Source organism: Zea mays, chromosome 3 (genome assembly GCF_902167145.1).
Source record: "Zea mays cultivar B73 chromosome 3, Zm-B73-REFERENCE-NAM-5.0, whole genome shotgun sequence".
NCBI lineage: Eukaryota > Viridiplantae > Streptophyta > Magnoliopsida > Poales > Poaceae > Zea > Zea mays.
In genome coordinates, this window is record NC_050098.1 from 230,581,156 (window position 1) to 230,594,120 (window position 12,965).

The following is a 12,965-nucleotide window of genomic DNA, read 5'->3' on the forward strand; positions in this document are numbered from 1 at the left end:
CTTCTCAAAATTCATGCACTTCGATCATAGCTAATGTAGCATCATCAGGGCCCAAGCACTAAAGCAAAACATAATTAGGAGTTTGGTGATAAAGTTCATCATCAATAAGAACATTTTTAAAAGCCATTCGTCGAATATTCCTATTTATCCTAATATTTGGAAATTTTATTTATCCTAATGCTTTACTCCCATATAGTCTAAGAGTTCTAAATCGAATAAGAGAGCTTCATATTCGGCTTGATTATTAGTGCAATAAGCTTTCAATCGCCTAGAGATCAAAAGTGGACTTTTCTGGTGAAACAAGCATGATGGCAATCCCTTTTACTTCATTTCAAATCGATCCACAAAATATATAGCCTATGGAGTTACGGTGATGTACCGTCGTGCTATGACGTTGCACAACCACGCCTGCTACTGCGCCACAGGCTTGGATCCCGCCAGTACTAAGGAAGGCACGATCCATGTCGAGTAGACTGAGGCATGACGCCTTGCTAGCGCGCCCAAGAACCTGCTTCACCTTTGTCGTTGTCGTGTTCCTTCACAGCCTCACCTCGCCTAGCACGTGCGACCACTCCCCCACATGTTGCCACCTCTGGTAAGCCTTGCCACATGGTAGCACACACGACGCACCGCAATGGGAGGTGGCAAGCAGCCGCTGTCGAGGATCACCATCCACCGCACCACTGTTGCACACAACTGGGTGCCTTCATGTTCATCGACATGTCGCTGACCCTTCATTGACGTGCAACCTTCATCAATCATTTTGTTATACCTGAAACAAACTTAGAAACAATTAGCAAATCAATATTTTATGGACCTTCGGCTAAAGAGGACTCTCAACAGTAGCCACTCACGGTATTAGTTCATTTTTCATAATGAGCTCAGACCGTGGAATAAATAGAGGCCTCATGCTGAAGGTCCGAAAACACCTTTCTTAATCTTGTTAGTGAAAATGAGTTCTTAAAAATACTAACATATAGCCCATGCTAACGCTACGATAATGAGGAGGATAAGAGAAGGATCGACGTGGGAGGCGTGAGTGAGGGGATGGGCCGTTGGGGATGCATGGGGAGGGGGGAGGGGGCTGGGGCAGTAGGGTCACAGGGGAGGGGGTGGGGAGGGATGAGGGATGATCCAAATATTATTGACTATTTAATTGGAGTAAGTAAGGAGATGGGTTATCCAGCGATCTAAACCGTCGGTTTTGGTAGTGTGTTAAGTCTGGGTGCTATTTGTTTGGTGGATTTAGTAAAGGTTATGAGTGTGGGGGTGATATTGTTGGTGGGTTTTGTGAAGTTTAAATTGGTGGACTATATAGTGGTTTTAGATTTACTTCTCTATCTGGTGCTAGACTCGTGCCTAGCAAAGTATTGAGCTGCTAGCCTGGATTTAGTAAAGGTTATGAGTAGCTGCTTCTCCAAGGAATGAGGAGGTTTCCTAGCAAAGTATTGAGCTACTGGACTTGGACCAAGCAACTTTTTATCATTGCTTCAATGACAATGTCATTTGGTACACTTGGTGCTTGAGCCAAGAGCCAAAGGAACCTTTGGACGTAAGCCTAAGGATATCCATCATGCTCTTGTGTACATTGGAACAAAGCTTGTGTTCTAATAGGCTTCATCTAAAAGCCCTAAAAGCCGATGAGAAGCATATCTTTAAGTTTCTACCAAGATGAGACACTGCCCGGTCGAAGAGAAGAATACCATATTTGGGCTATATTTCTGATTGCCATGACAAATGACTTTGCCATCACTACTGAATTGCCAACAAACGACGATATTGTAGGTTTTGTATCTCATCAGGAACTGCTTCGAGTCTAATAAACCACCATGCATTGGCAGTTGAGGTGGCATGTAAAATGGTGGCTATGGCGTGGCTTGCAACTCTACCACCAAAGGAGAAGCATCATCATATAGGTAGTCATTATAGTTGAGCTCATCTAAGAGCACCTAGAGGGGGGTGAATAGGTGATCCTATAAAAAAATCAAGTCTAAACAACACAAACTTGGTTTATAGAATGTTAGTGGGATTAAAACCAAGGTGATATGAATAGAGGTAGAGAGAAGAGAACTCTTCACTTGATTGTTCCTTTAGAATATGTATTGAACTTAGGAACAATAGCGCAAGTGAATATGTGTGAACTCTATGGAAGAAAACAATCACAATAGAAAGATGGACAAGTGACATAGTGATTGTATCCCGTGGTTCGGCCAATGCCTACACGGTGGTGACCTCCTTTGGTCAAGGATTGCACTCGGCCCCTCTCAAGTAATCCAAAGATCAAACTTGAGTACCATGGTTTTCTTCCTTATCTCAAGTTTTCCCTTTGTGAGGAATCTCCACAATTTAGAGTTTCTCACCCTTACACAGTTGATCACAATTAAACCACAAGAGTAAGGAAGGGAATAGAACCACACACACGAGAGAAACTTGCAGCGACTCACTCACACAAAACGAGAGAGAGGAGCACAAAGACAGCACAACGGATTTATAGCTCAAAACATGTGCCCAAATCTCAATCTACTAAAGCAAAGGCGTGAATTCGATGTCTCGGCATTGTTGGATGTTCAATGACTACTTGTTGTACTGCTCCATGCACCTAGGGGTCCCTTTTATAGCTCTAAGGTAGCTAGGAGTCGTTTGAGTTCCATTTGCAAGGCTCTGGTTGCCTTCTGTCCGTGGGCGCACCGAACAGTACGGTGCACCACCGGACAGTGAACAATGCGCGATTCCCTTCCTTTTCTGGTGAAGCCGACCGTTGTAGCCACCGGCCCCCGAGGTGCATCAGACAGTCTGGTGGCACACCGGACAGTCTGGTGCGACCTTCTGACCATTGGCTGAGCCACGTGTCACCCGCTAATCGCGCGGTTGACCGTTGGCCGGGCGTGCGGCTGGCACACCGGACAGTCCGGTGAATTATAGTCGCGGTGTCCTCAGTATTTTCCTAAGAGCGGCATATTTGCCAGGGCGACAGCCTGGGCACCAGAACTGTTCGGTGCACACCGGATAGTCCAGTGCACCACATATGGGGGACAGATATCCCTCGGGTCCACTAGAAGGCAAGAAGACCTTGCGAGAGGCTTTAGGCCTATTATCTCGCTAGGCCATCCCTTCGTGGGTCAGGAGGAAATTGCTGGCGAAGTGGGCCGACACGAGAAAGAAGCAGACTCAGGCCCAAGCGACCCGCTAGACTTAAGCACTATCCAAAGCGCCCACCTGACTTTCCCGCGCGCAACGCCCTTGAATATCGGAACGGAATAGGGATAAGTCGGCAAGATTATAGGAAGATCAATTCAGTTGGTTCACTATTGTTTAGGAACATGCCATCATCACGTACGCATGTAGTGCCCCACAGTCGAATATATAAGGCCTAGGTGGTGCCCCACCATTTCCAATCAATAACCAACCCCTCTCACTAGTTTCTCTCCATTCTGGGGAACTCTTCTTGTAACCCACCACATAAAGATCCACACCAGGAAGTAGGGTATTACGCCTCTCTAAGCGACCCGAACCTGTAGAAAATCGCCTGTCGTCTCTCGTGCATCTCGCACGAACCATTGAGTTACAGTCAACAGCACCGTCCTATCCAAAAGCACCACAAGGGATAACCCTGGATGTGCGGTTGGGCTGTAAACACTGACAGCTGGCACGCCAGGTAGGGGGTGTGTCGTTGATCCAAGCTAGCTCAATGGCCGTTACTTCCCAGTGCAAGATCGCTCTTCACCTTGGATCCGTGTTCATCTTTGGGACCATCTCGTCCATAGCAGATGAGAAAGGAATTCTGCACCGCATAGCACATCCGCTGGGGAAGAAGTTTTAGGAAAACCGGAACAAGACAACAGACAGCGCGACCTCCTGTACTTCAGGCGAAGACTATTTCTTGCAAGCCAAGAATTGGGAATTTACCTACCCAAAGGACTCCGCTGCCCACTTTGCCCACAAAGGAGTGGACACGGATTACAAGAAAGAAAGAAGCAAGCGTTCCTAGAAAAGGACAGAGCTCCGCCGAGTTATCTTTCCGACACCTTCGCCTTCAAAGGAGGACGGAAAGGAACTTGCCATCACAACGACTCCTTTCTACCCCGACATCCTCTTCATCGGGGGGAGATTGGAATTGCCTCCCATCTCCAATGACGAGCCAACCATGCCGAGGGAAGAACCTCCCCATCGAGAGGCTCGGCGATGAAGGAACAGACGCCGGAATATTCGACGACATCATGAAGCTAGGGAGCGGGACCCAGCGCAGCCCGTATCTCAGGATGAAGTTTTGGAAGTGGGAGAGACCCCCGACAAGCGTGTACACCGAGAAAGGCGGAACTCTCACCGACGTGACCACCGACAAGCTCAGGACCAAGACCGAGAACAAGCCGAGCAGGGTGCAAGGTTACGCCGAGAGAATCCCCTCTTCGCTCGAAACCTGAACACTGACTTCGCTCGTGCAATGAACACACCGAGTGAAGTAGGAGGAGTGCTGGCTCAGATAGCTGATGGCCTCCCGCGAACTCCGGACGCTGAAGGTTATTGATGGCTACTTACTCGGGCAGCTAACCACCTTCTGCCTATCGCTCATCCCCCGAGCGACCTACGACACGCCATCAACAGTCGGTGGGACACGCGGAGCTCCATCAACGCTTCACGTGAACGATGACATGAAAACGAGATAAGGCACCGGGAGGAGTATGACCGGGACCACTGCGTCCCGGCTCGAAGTCACGCCACCCAAGTTGAGTCGGATGCAGCCTCAACTAGCGGCCTGATCTAGGGGTAGTCGAGACGACACATCATCGACTCCCCTCTCTGGGATCGGCACCATGAACCGACGGGAAGACACATGTGGAGTCTCCGCGCTTACTCCGTGTCTTCGAGCCATCAAGTGGCCCCAAACTTCAAAGTCTCTAACGTCGACAAGTACAAGCCTAAGCAGGACCCGGGGGGCTGGTTAGCCGTCTACACGACCGCCGCCCGGGCCGCCGGGACAACAGAAGACGTGATGACAACATATTTGCCCATCGTCCTTGGGCAAGATGCACTGCAGTGGCTACGACATTTGCCACGACACTGCATCGACGATGGAGTGACTTCAGTCAGTGTTTCATTGCCAACTTCTTGTCCCTCTCTGACAAGCCAACGCAGCCATTGGACCTCAAATCCATCAAGCACCAGGGTGATGAAACACTTCGGTCGTACCTCAAGAGGTTTCAGACCATGAGAAATCGTATCCCTAAAGTCACCGAGGCAGCGGTGATTGAAGATTTCTACTGGGGATCCAATGACTTGGCCTTCGTCCGAGCCATACTACAGAAAGCGCTGACCACCTCCGAACAACTGTTTCGAGAAGCGGACCTCTACATCACCGTTGACGAGCGGGCCCAGGACCTCATCGGAGGAACAAAACCTGCACCACCGGTGCCACAACGCGACGCGAATCAGCAACCCGACAGGCGCTGGGAGAAAAGGCCACGTGAAGAGGTACATGACACCGGGCCACCCGTCGCTCGTGCTCGAGGGGCACCCCGCAGAGGCGAGCGAATGCTGGATGACATCCTCGACGCCCAGTGCCCGTACCACAAGGACATGTGCCGCACCCTATGGAACTGAGGGACTTCAAGCACTTCGTTGGACATGACCGACCGTTCCAGCCTCTACCACCTCCCCCACCACGAGGAGGGCCCAGCGAGCCCAAGCAGCCTCAGCAGCCAGAAGGGGGAGGGGTGGAGCATGAAAGTCGCCTAGTGGGGGGGTGAATAGGTGGAATCTAAAAATTATAAACTTAAGCACATCTACAAGCCGGGGTTAGCGTTAGAAATATAAACAAGTCCGAAAGAGAGGGTGCAAAACAAATGAACCAAGGAAATAGAGCGGATGACACAGTGATTTGTTTTACCGAGGTTCGGTTCTTGCAAACCTACTCCCTGTTGAGGTGGTCACAAAGACCGGGTCTCTTTCAACCCTCTCCCTCTCTCAAACGGTCACCTAGACCGAGTGAGCTTTTCTTCTCAATCAAATGGGACACTAAGTCCACTACAAGGACCACCACACAATTGGTGTCTCTTGTTTTGATTACAAGTGTTGTGGAAGCAAGAATGAGGAAGAAAAAAATCAATCCAAGCGCAAGAGCTCAAAAGAACATAAATGTCTCTCTCTCTAGTCACTAATTTGTTTGGAGTGATTCCGGACTTGGGAGAGGATTTGATCTCTTTGTTTGTGTCTTGTATTGAATGCTATAGCTCTTGTATGTGGTTTGAAGTCTGAAAACTTGGATGCAATGAATGTGGGGTGGTTGGGGGTATTTATAGCCCCAACCACCAAAATGGCCGTTGGGGATGGCTTCTGTCGACGGGCGCACCAGACAGTCCGGTGCGCCACCGGACACTGTCCGGTGCGCCTGCCACATCACCCAACCGTTAGGGTTCGACTGTTGGAGCTTCTGACAACTGGGCCACCGGACAGTCCGGTGGCGCACCAGACAGGTTCTGTAGACTGTCCGGTGCGCCTTCTGGCGCCTGCTCTGACTTCTGCGCACAGGCGCGCACTGTAGCACATTTATTGCCTTCGCAGACGACCGTTGGCGCGAAGTAGCCGTTGTTCCGCTGGCACATCGGACAGTCCGGTGATGCACCGGATAGTCCGGTGAATTATAGCGGAGCGGCTCCCAGAATTCCCGAAGCTGGCAAGCTCATCATCGATCTCCCTGGTGCACCAGACACTGTCCGGTGGCACACCAGACAGTCCGGTGCGCTAGACCAGGGCTGCCTTCGGTTTAACTTTGCTCCTTTTATTTGAACCCTTTCTTTGACTTTGTATTGGTTTGTTGTGAACCTTTGGCACCTGTAGAGCATATTTTTTAGAGCATACTAGTCAGTCCAATAATTTGTGTTGGGCATTTCAACCACCAAAATACATATTTGAAAAGGTTTGACCCTATTTCCCTTTCAATCTCCCCCTTTTTGGTGATTGATGCCAACACAAACCAAAGCAAATATAAAAGTGCTGAATTGAACTAGTTTGCATAATGTAAGTGCAAAGGTTGCTTGGAATTGAAACCAATAAACTTATTTCAATAGATATGCATGGATGGTTTTTTTTCTTATTAAAATTTTGGACCACATTTGCACCACGGGTTTTGTTTTGCAATTTTTTTGTACAATTCTTTTCAAAAATCTTTTGCAAATGGTCAAAGGTACATGAATAAGATTGAAGAAAGCATTTTCAAGATTTGAATTTTTCTCCCCCTGTCTCAAATGCTTTTCCTTTGACCTAAACACAAACTCCCCCTAAATAAAATTCTCCTCTTAGTGTTCAAGAGGGTTTTGCAAGTTTTGAAGATACTATTTTCTCCCCCTTTTGAACACAATAAGATATCAATTTGAAAAACTTCTTTTTTAAAATTTGGTGGTGGTGCGGTCCTTTTGTTTTGGGCTCATACTTTCTTCCCCTTTGGCATGAATCGCCAAAACGGATACTTGTGAGTGAGATATAAGCCTTTTTTCAAACTTTCTCCCCCTTTGGCAAACAAAAATATGAGTGAAGATTATACCAAGGTGGAAAACGATGCGGAGTACCGGCAAATGCAATTGGAGTTGAGTGGAAGCGTCTTCTTTGTCGAATACTCCATTTCCCTTTCAATATCTATGACTAAGCATAATATGATACTTGAAAACACATTAGTCATAGACATAAAAGAGATATAATCAAAGGTATATATGAGCAATGTGTGCAAAGAATCAATCAAAATTCCTAGAATCAAGAATATTTAGCTCATTCCTAAGTTTGGTAAAGGATTGCTCATCTAAAGGCTTGGTAAACAAATATCGGCCAATTGATCTTTGGTGTTTATATAGGCTATCTCGATATCCCCCTTTTGTTGGTGATCTCTCAGAAAGTGATACCGAATGGCTATGTGCTTAGTGCGACTGTATCCGCCATGCGGATTGCACTCTCATTGTCACATAGGAGAGGGACTTTGCTAAACTTGTAGCCATAGTCCCTAAGGGTTTGCCTCATCCAAAGAAATTGCGCGCAACAATGGCCTGCGGCAATGTACTCAGCTTCGGCGGTAGAAAGAGCTACTGAGTTTTGTTTCTTTGAAGCCCAAGACACCAGGGATCTTCCCAGAAACTGACAAGTCCCTGATGTGCTCTTCCTATTAATCTTACACCCTGCCCAATCAGCATCGGAATATCCTAATAAATCAAATGAGGATCCCTTGGGGTACCAAAGACCAAATGATAGGTCCGTTGAGGAAGGCACTCTTCACGTCCATTTGGTAAAGCTTAAAGTCATGGTGAGTAGCATAGGCAAGTAATATTCGAATTGACTCAAGCCTAGCTACGGGTGCATAGGTTTCACTGAAATCCAAACCTTCGACTTGTGAATACCCTTTGGCCACAAGTCGTGCCTTGTTCCTTGTCACCACACCATGCTCATCTTGTTTGTTGCGGAAGACCCACTTGGTTCCTACAACATTTTGGTTAGGACGTGGAACTAAATGCCATACCTCATTCCTCTTGAAATTGTTGAGCTCCTCTTGCATCGCCAGCACCAAATCCGAATCTTGAAGTGCTTCCTCTACCCTGTGTGGCTCAATAGAGTAAACAAAAGAGTAATGTTCACAAAAATGAGCAACACGAGATCGAGTAGTTACCCCCTTATGAATATCTCCTAAAATGGTGTTCACGGGGTGATCTCGTTGTATTGCTTGGTGGACTCTTGGGTGTGGCGGCCTTGGGTCTTGTTCATCTTCCTTGTCTTGATCATGGGCATCTCCCCCTTGATCATTGCCCTCCTCTTGAGGTGGCTCATCTTCTTGATCTTCTTCTTCATCATTTTGAGCCTCATCCTTATCTTGAGTTGGTGGAGATGCTTGCATGGAGGAAGATGGTTGATCTTGTGCTTGAATGGGCTCTTCGGATTCCTTAGGACACACATCCCCAATGGACATGTTCCTTAGCACGACGCACGGAGCCTTTTCATCATCTAATTCATCAAGATCAACTTGCTCTACTTGAGAGCCGTTAGTCTCATCAAACACAATGTCACAAGAAACTTCAACTAGTCCAGTGGACTTGTTAAAGACTCTATATGCCCTTGTGTTTGAATCATATCCTAGTAAAAAGTCTTCTACAGCCTTAGGAGCAAATTTAGATTTTCTACCTCTTTTAACAAGAATGAAGCATTTGCTACCAAAGACTCTAAAATATGAAACATTGGGCTTTTTACCGGTGAGGAGTTCGTATGATGTCTTCTTGAGGATTCGGTGTAGATATAACCGGTTGATGGCGTAGCAGGCGGTGTTGACCGCCTCAGCCCAAAATCGATCCGAAGTCTTGTACTCATCAAGCATGGTCCTTGCCATGTCCAATAGAGTTCTATTCTTCCTCTCCACTATACCATTTTGTTGTGGCGTGTAGGGAGAAGAGAACTCATGCTTGACGCCCTCCTCCTCAAGAAAGCCTTCTATTTGTGAGTTCTTGAATTCCGTCCCGTTGTCGCTTCTTATTTTCTTGATCCTTAAGCCGAACTCATTTTGAGCCCGTCTCAAGAATCCCTTCAATGTTTCTTGGGTCTGAGATTTTTCCTGTAAAAAGAATACCCAAGTGAAGCGAGAATAATCATCCACAATAACAAGACAGTACTTACTCCCGCCGATGCTTATGTAAGCTATCGGGCCGAATAGGTCCATGTGGAGGAGTTCGAGTGGCCTGTCAGTTGTCATGATGTTCTTGTGTGGATGATGAACACCAACTTGCTTCCCTGCTTGGCATGCGCTACAAATCCTGTCTTTCTCAAAATGAACATTTGTTAGTCCCAAAATGTGCTATCCCTTTAGAAGCTTGTGAAGATTCTTCATCCCAACATGGGCTATTCGGCGGTGCCAGAGCCAACCCATGTTAGTCTTAGCAATTAAGCAAGTATCGAGTTCAGCTCTATTGAAATCAACTAAGTATAGCTGACCCTCTAATACTCCCTTAAAAGCTACTGAATCATCACTTCTTCTAAAGACAATAACACCTGTATCCGTAAAAAGACAGTTGTAGCCCATTTTACATAATTGAGAAACAGAAAGCAAGTTGTAATCTAATGAATCTACAAGAAAAACATTGGAAATAGAATGGTCAGGTGATATAGCAATTTTACCCAATCCTTTGACCAAACCTTGATTTCCATCCCCGAATGTGATAGTTCGTTGGGGATCTTGGTTTTTCTCGTAGAAGGAGAACATCTTTTTCTCCCCAGTCATATGGTTTGTGCACCCGCTGTCGATGATCCAACTTGAGCCCCCGGATGCATAAACCTACAAAACAAATTTAGTTCTTGATTTTAGGTACCCAAACAGTTTTGGGTCGTTTGACACTAGATACAAGAACTTTGGGTACCCAAACACAAGTCTTTGATCCCTTGTGTTTGCCCCCAACATACTTGGCAACCACCTTGCCTGATTTGTTAGTTAGCACATAGGAAGCATCAAAAGTTTTGAATGAAACATTATGATCATTTGATGCAGTAGGAGTTTTCTTCTTAGGCAATTTAGCATGGGTTGATTGCCTAGAACTAGATGCCTCACTCTTATACATAAAAGCATGATTAGGGCCAGAGTGAGACTTCCTAGAGTGAATTCTCCTAATTTTGTGTTTGGGATAACTGGCAGGGTATAAAATGTAACCCTCGTTATCCTGAACCATGGGAGCTTTGCCCTTAACAAAGTTAGACAATCTTTTTGGAGGGGCATTAAGCTTGACATTGTCTCCCTGTTGGAAGCCAATACCATCCTTAATACCATGGCGTCTCCCACTATAGAGCATGCTTCTAGCAAATTTAAATTTCTCATTTTCTAAGTCATGCTCATTAATTTTGGCACTAAGTTGAGCTATGTGATCATTTTGTTGTTTAATTAAAGCTAGATGATCATGAATAGCATCAACATTAATATCTCTACATCTAGTGCAAATAGAAACATGTTCAACGGTAGATGTAGAGGGTTTGCAATCATTTAACTCGACAATCTTAGCATGTAAAGTGTCATTCTCATCTCTAAGATTGGAAATAGAAATATTGCAAACATCTAGTTCCTTAGCCTTAGCAATCAGTTTTTCATTCTCATTTCTAAGGCTAGCAAGAGAGGTATTCAATTGATCAATCTTAGCAATTAAATTGGCATTATCATTTCTAAGACTAACAATTGAATCATCACACATATCAAACTTTTCAACCCTAGCAATTAATTTTGTGTTTTCATTTCTAAGGTTGGAAACAATGTCATGGCAAGTACTTAGCTCACTAGTTAATATTTCATTTTTCTCAACTTCCTGAGCATAAGCATTTTTAACTTTAACATGCTTTTTGTTTTCTTTAAATAGGAAATCCTCTTGGCTATCCAAGAGTTCATCCTTCTCATGAATAGCGCTATTTAATTCATTTAATTTTTCTTTTTGTTGCATGTTTAAGTTGGCAAAGAGAGTAAACAAATCATCCTCATCATCACTAGAATTAGCCTCATCACTAGATGTTGCATACTTAGTGGAGGATTTGGATTTTACCTTCTTCTGCTTGCCGTCCTTTGCCATGAGGCATTTGTGGCCGACGTTGGGGAAGAGGAGCCCTTTGTTGACGGCGATGTTGGCGGCATCCTCGTCGGAGGAGGAGTCAGTGGAGCTCTCGTCGGAGTCCCACTCCCAGCAAACATGGGCATCACCGCCCTTCTTCTTGTAGTACTTCTTCTTTTCTCTCCTCTTTCCCTTCTTGTCTTCGCCCCTGTCACTATCACTACATAATGGACATTTTGCAATAAAATGACTGGGCTTACCACACTTGTAGCAAACCTTCTTGGAACGGGGCTTGTAATCTTTCCCCTTCCTTTGTTTGAGGATTTGGCGGAAGCTCTTGATGATGAGCGCCATCTCCTCATTGTCGAGCTTAGAGGCGTCGATGGGGATTCTACTTGGAGTAGAATCTTCTTTCTTCTCCTCCGTTGCTTTGAATGCAACGGGTTGTGCTTCGGGTACGGAGGAGGAGGCGCCTTGCTCGATAATCTTCTTGGAGCCTTTGATCATCAACTCAAAGCTCACAAATTTGTCTATTACTTCCTCAACTTGAGTGGGGTTAAGAAATACGAGTGATCTAAGAATAACCTTGACCATTTCATGGTCATCCCACTTTGTGCTCCCGAGGTTGCGCACTTGGTTCACCAAGGTCTTGAGCCGGTTGTACATCGCTTGTGGCTCCTCCCCTTGATGAAGCATGAATCGACCGAGCTCCCCCTCGATCGTCTCCCTCTTGGTGATCTTGGTCACCTCATCTCCTTCGTGCGTCATTTTGAGTACGTCCCAAATCTCTTTGGCGCTCTTCAATCCTTGCACCTTGTTATACTCCTCTCGACTTAGAGAGGCAAGGAGTATTGTGGTGGCTTGTGAGTTAAAGTGCCAGATTTGGGCAACTTCATCCGAATCATAGTCCTCATCCCCTACGGATGGTACCTATACACCAAACTCAACAACATTCCAAATACTAGTGTGGAGTGAGGTTAGGTGATGCCTCATTTTGTCACTCCACATGTTATAATCTTCACCGTCAAAAACCGGTGGTTTGCCTAATGGAACGGAAAGTAATGGAGTACGTTTAGAAATGCGAGGGTAGTGTAGGGGAATCTTACTAAACTTCTTGCGCTCATGGCGCTTAGAAGTTACGGACGGCGCGTCGTAGTCGGAGGTGGATGACGATGAAGAGTCGGTCTCGTAGTAGACCACCTTCCTCATCTTCTTTTTCTTTTTGCCACTCTGTTGCGACTTGTGTGAAAGGGATTCCTTCTCCTTCCCCTTCTTGCGGGACTCTCCTGATGGAGCCTTCCCGTGGCTTGTAACGGGCTTGTCGCAGATCACCATCTCCTTCTTGGCGTGTTCTCCCGACATCACTTCGAGCGGTTAGGCTCTAATGAAGCACCGGGCTCTGATACCAATTGAAAGTCGCCT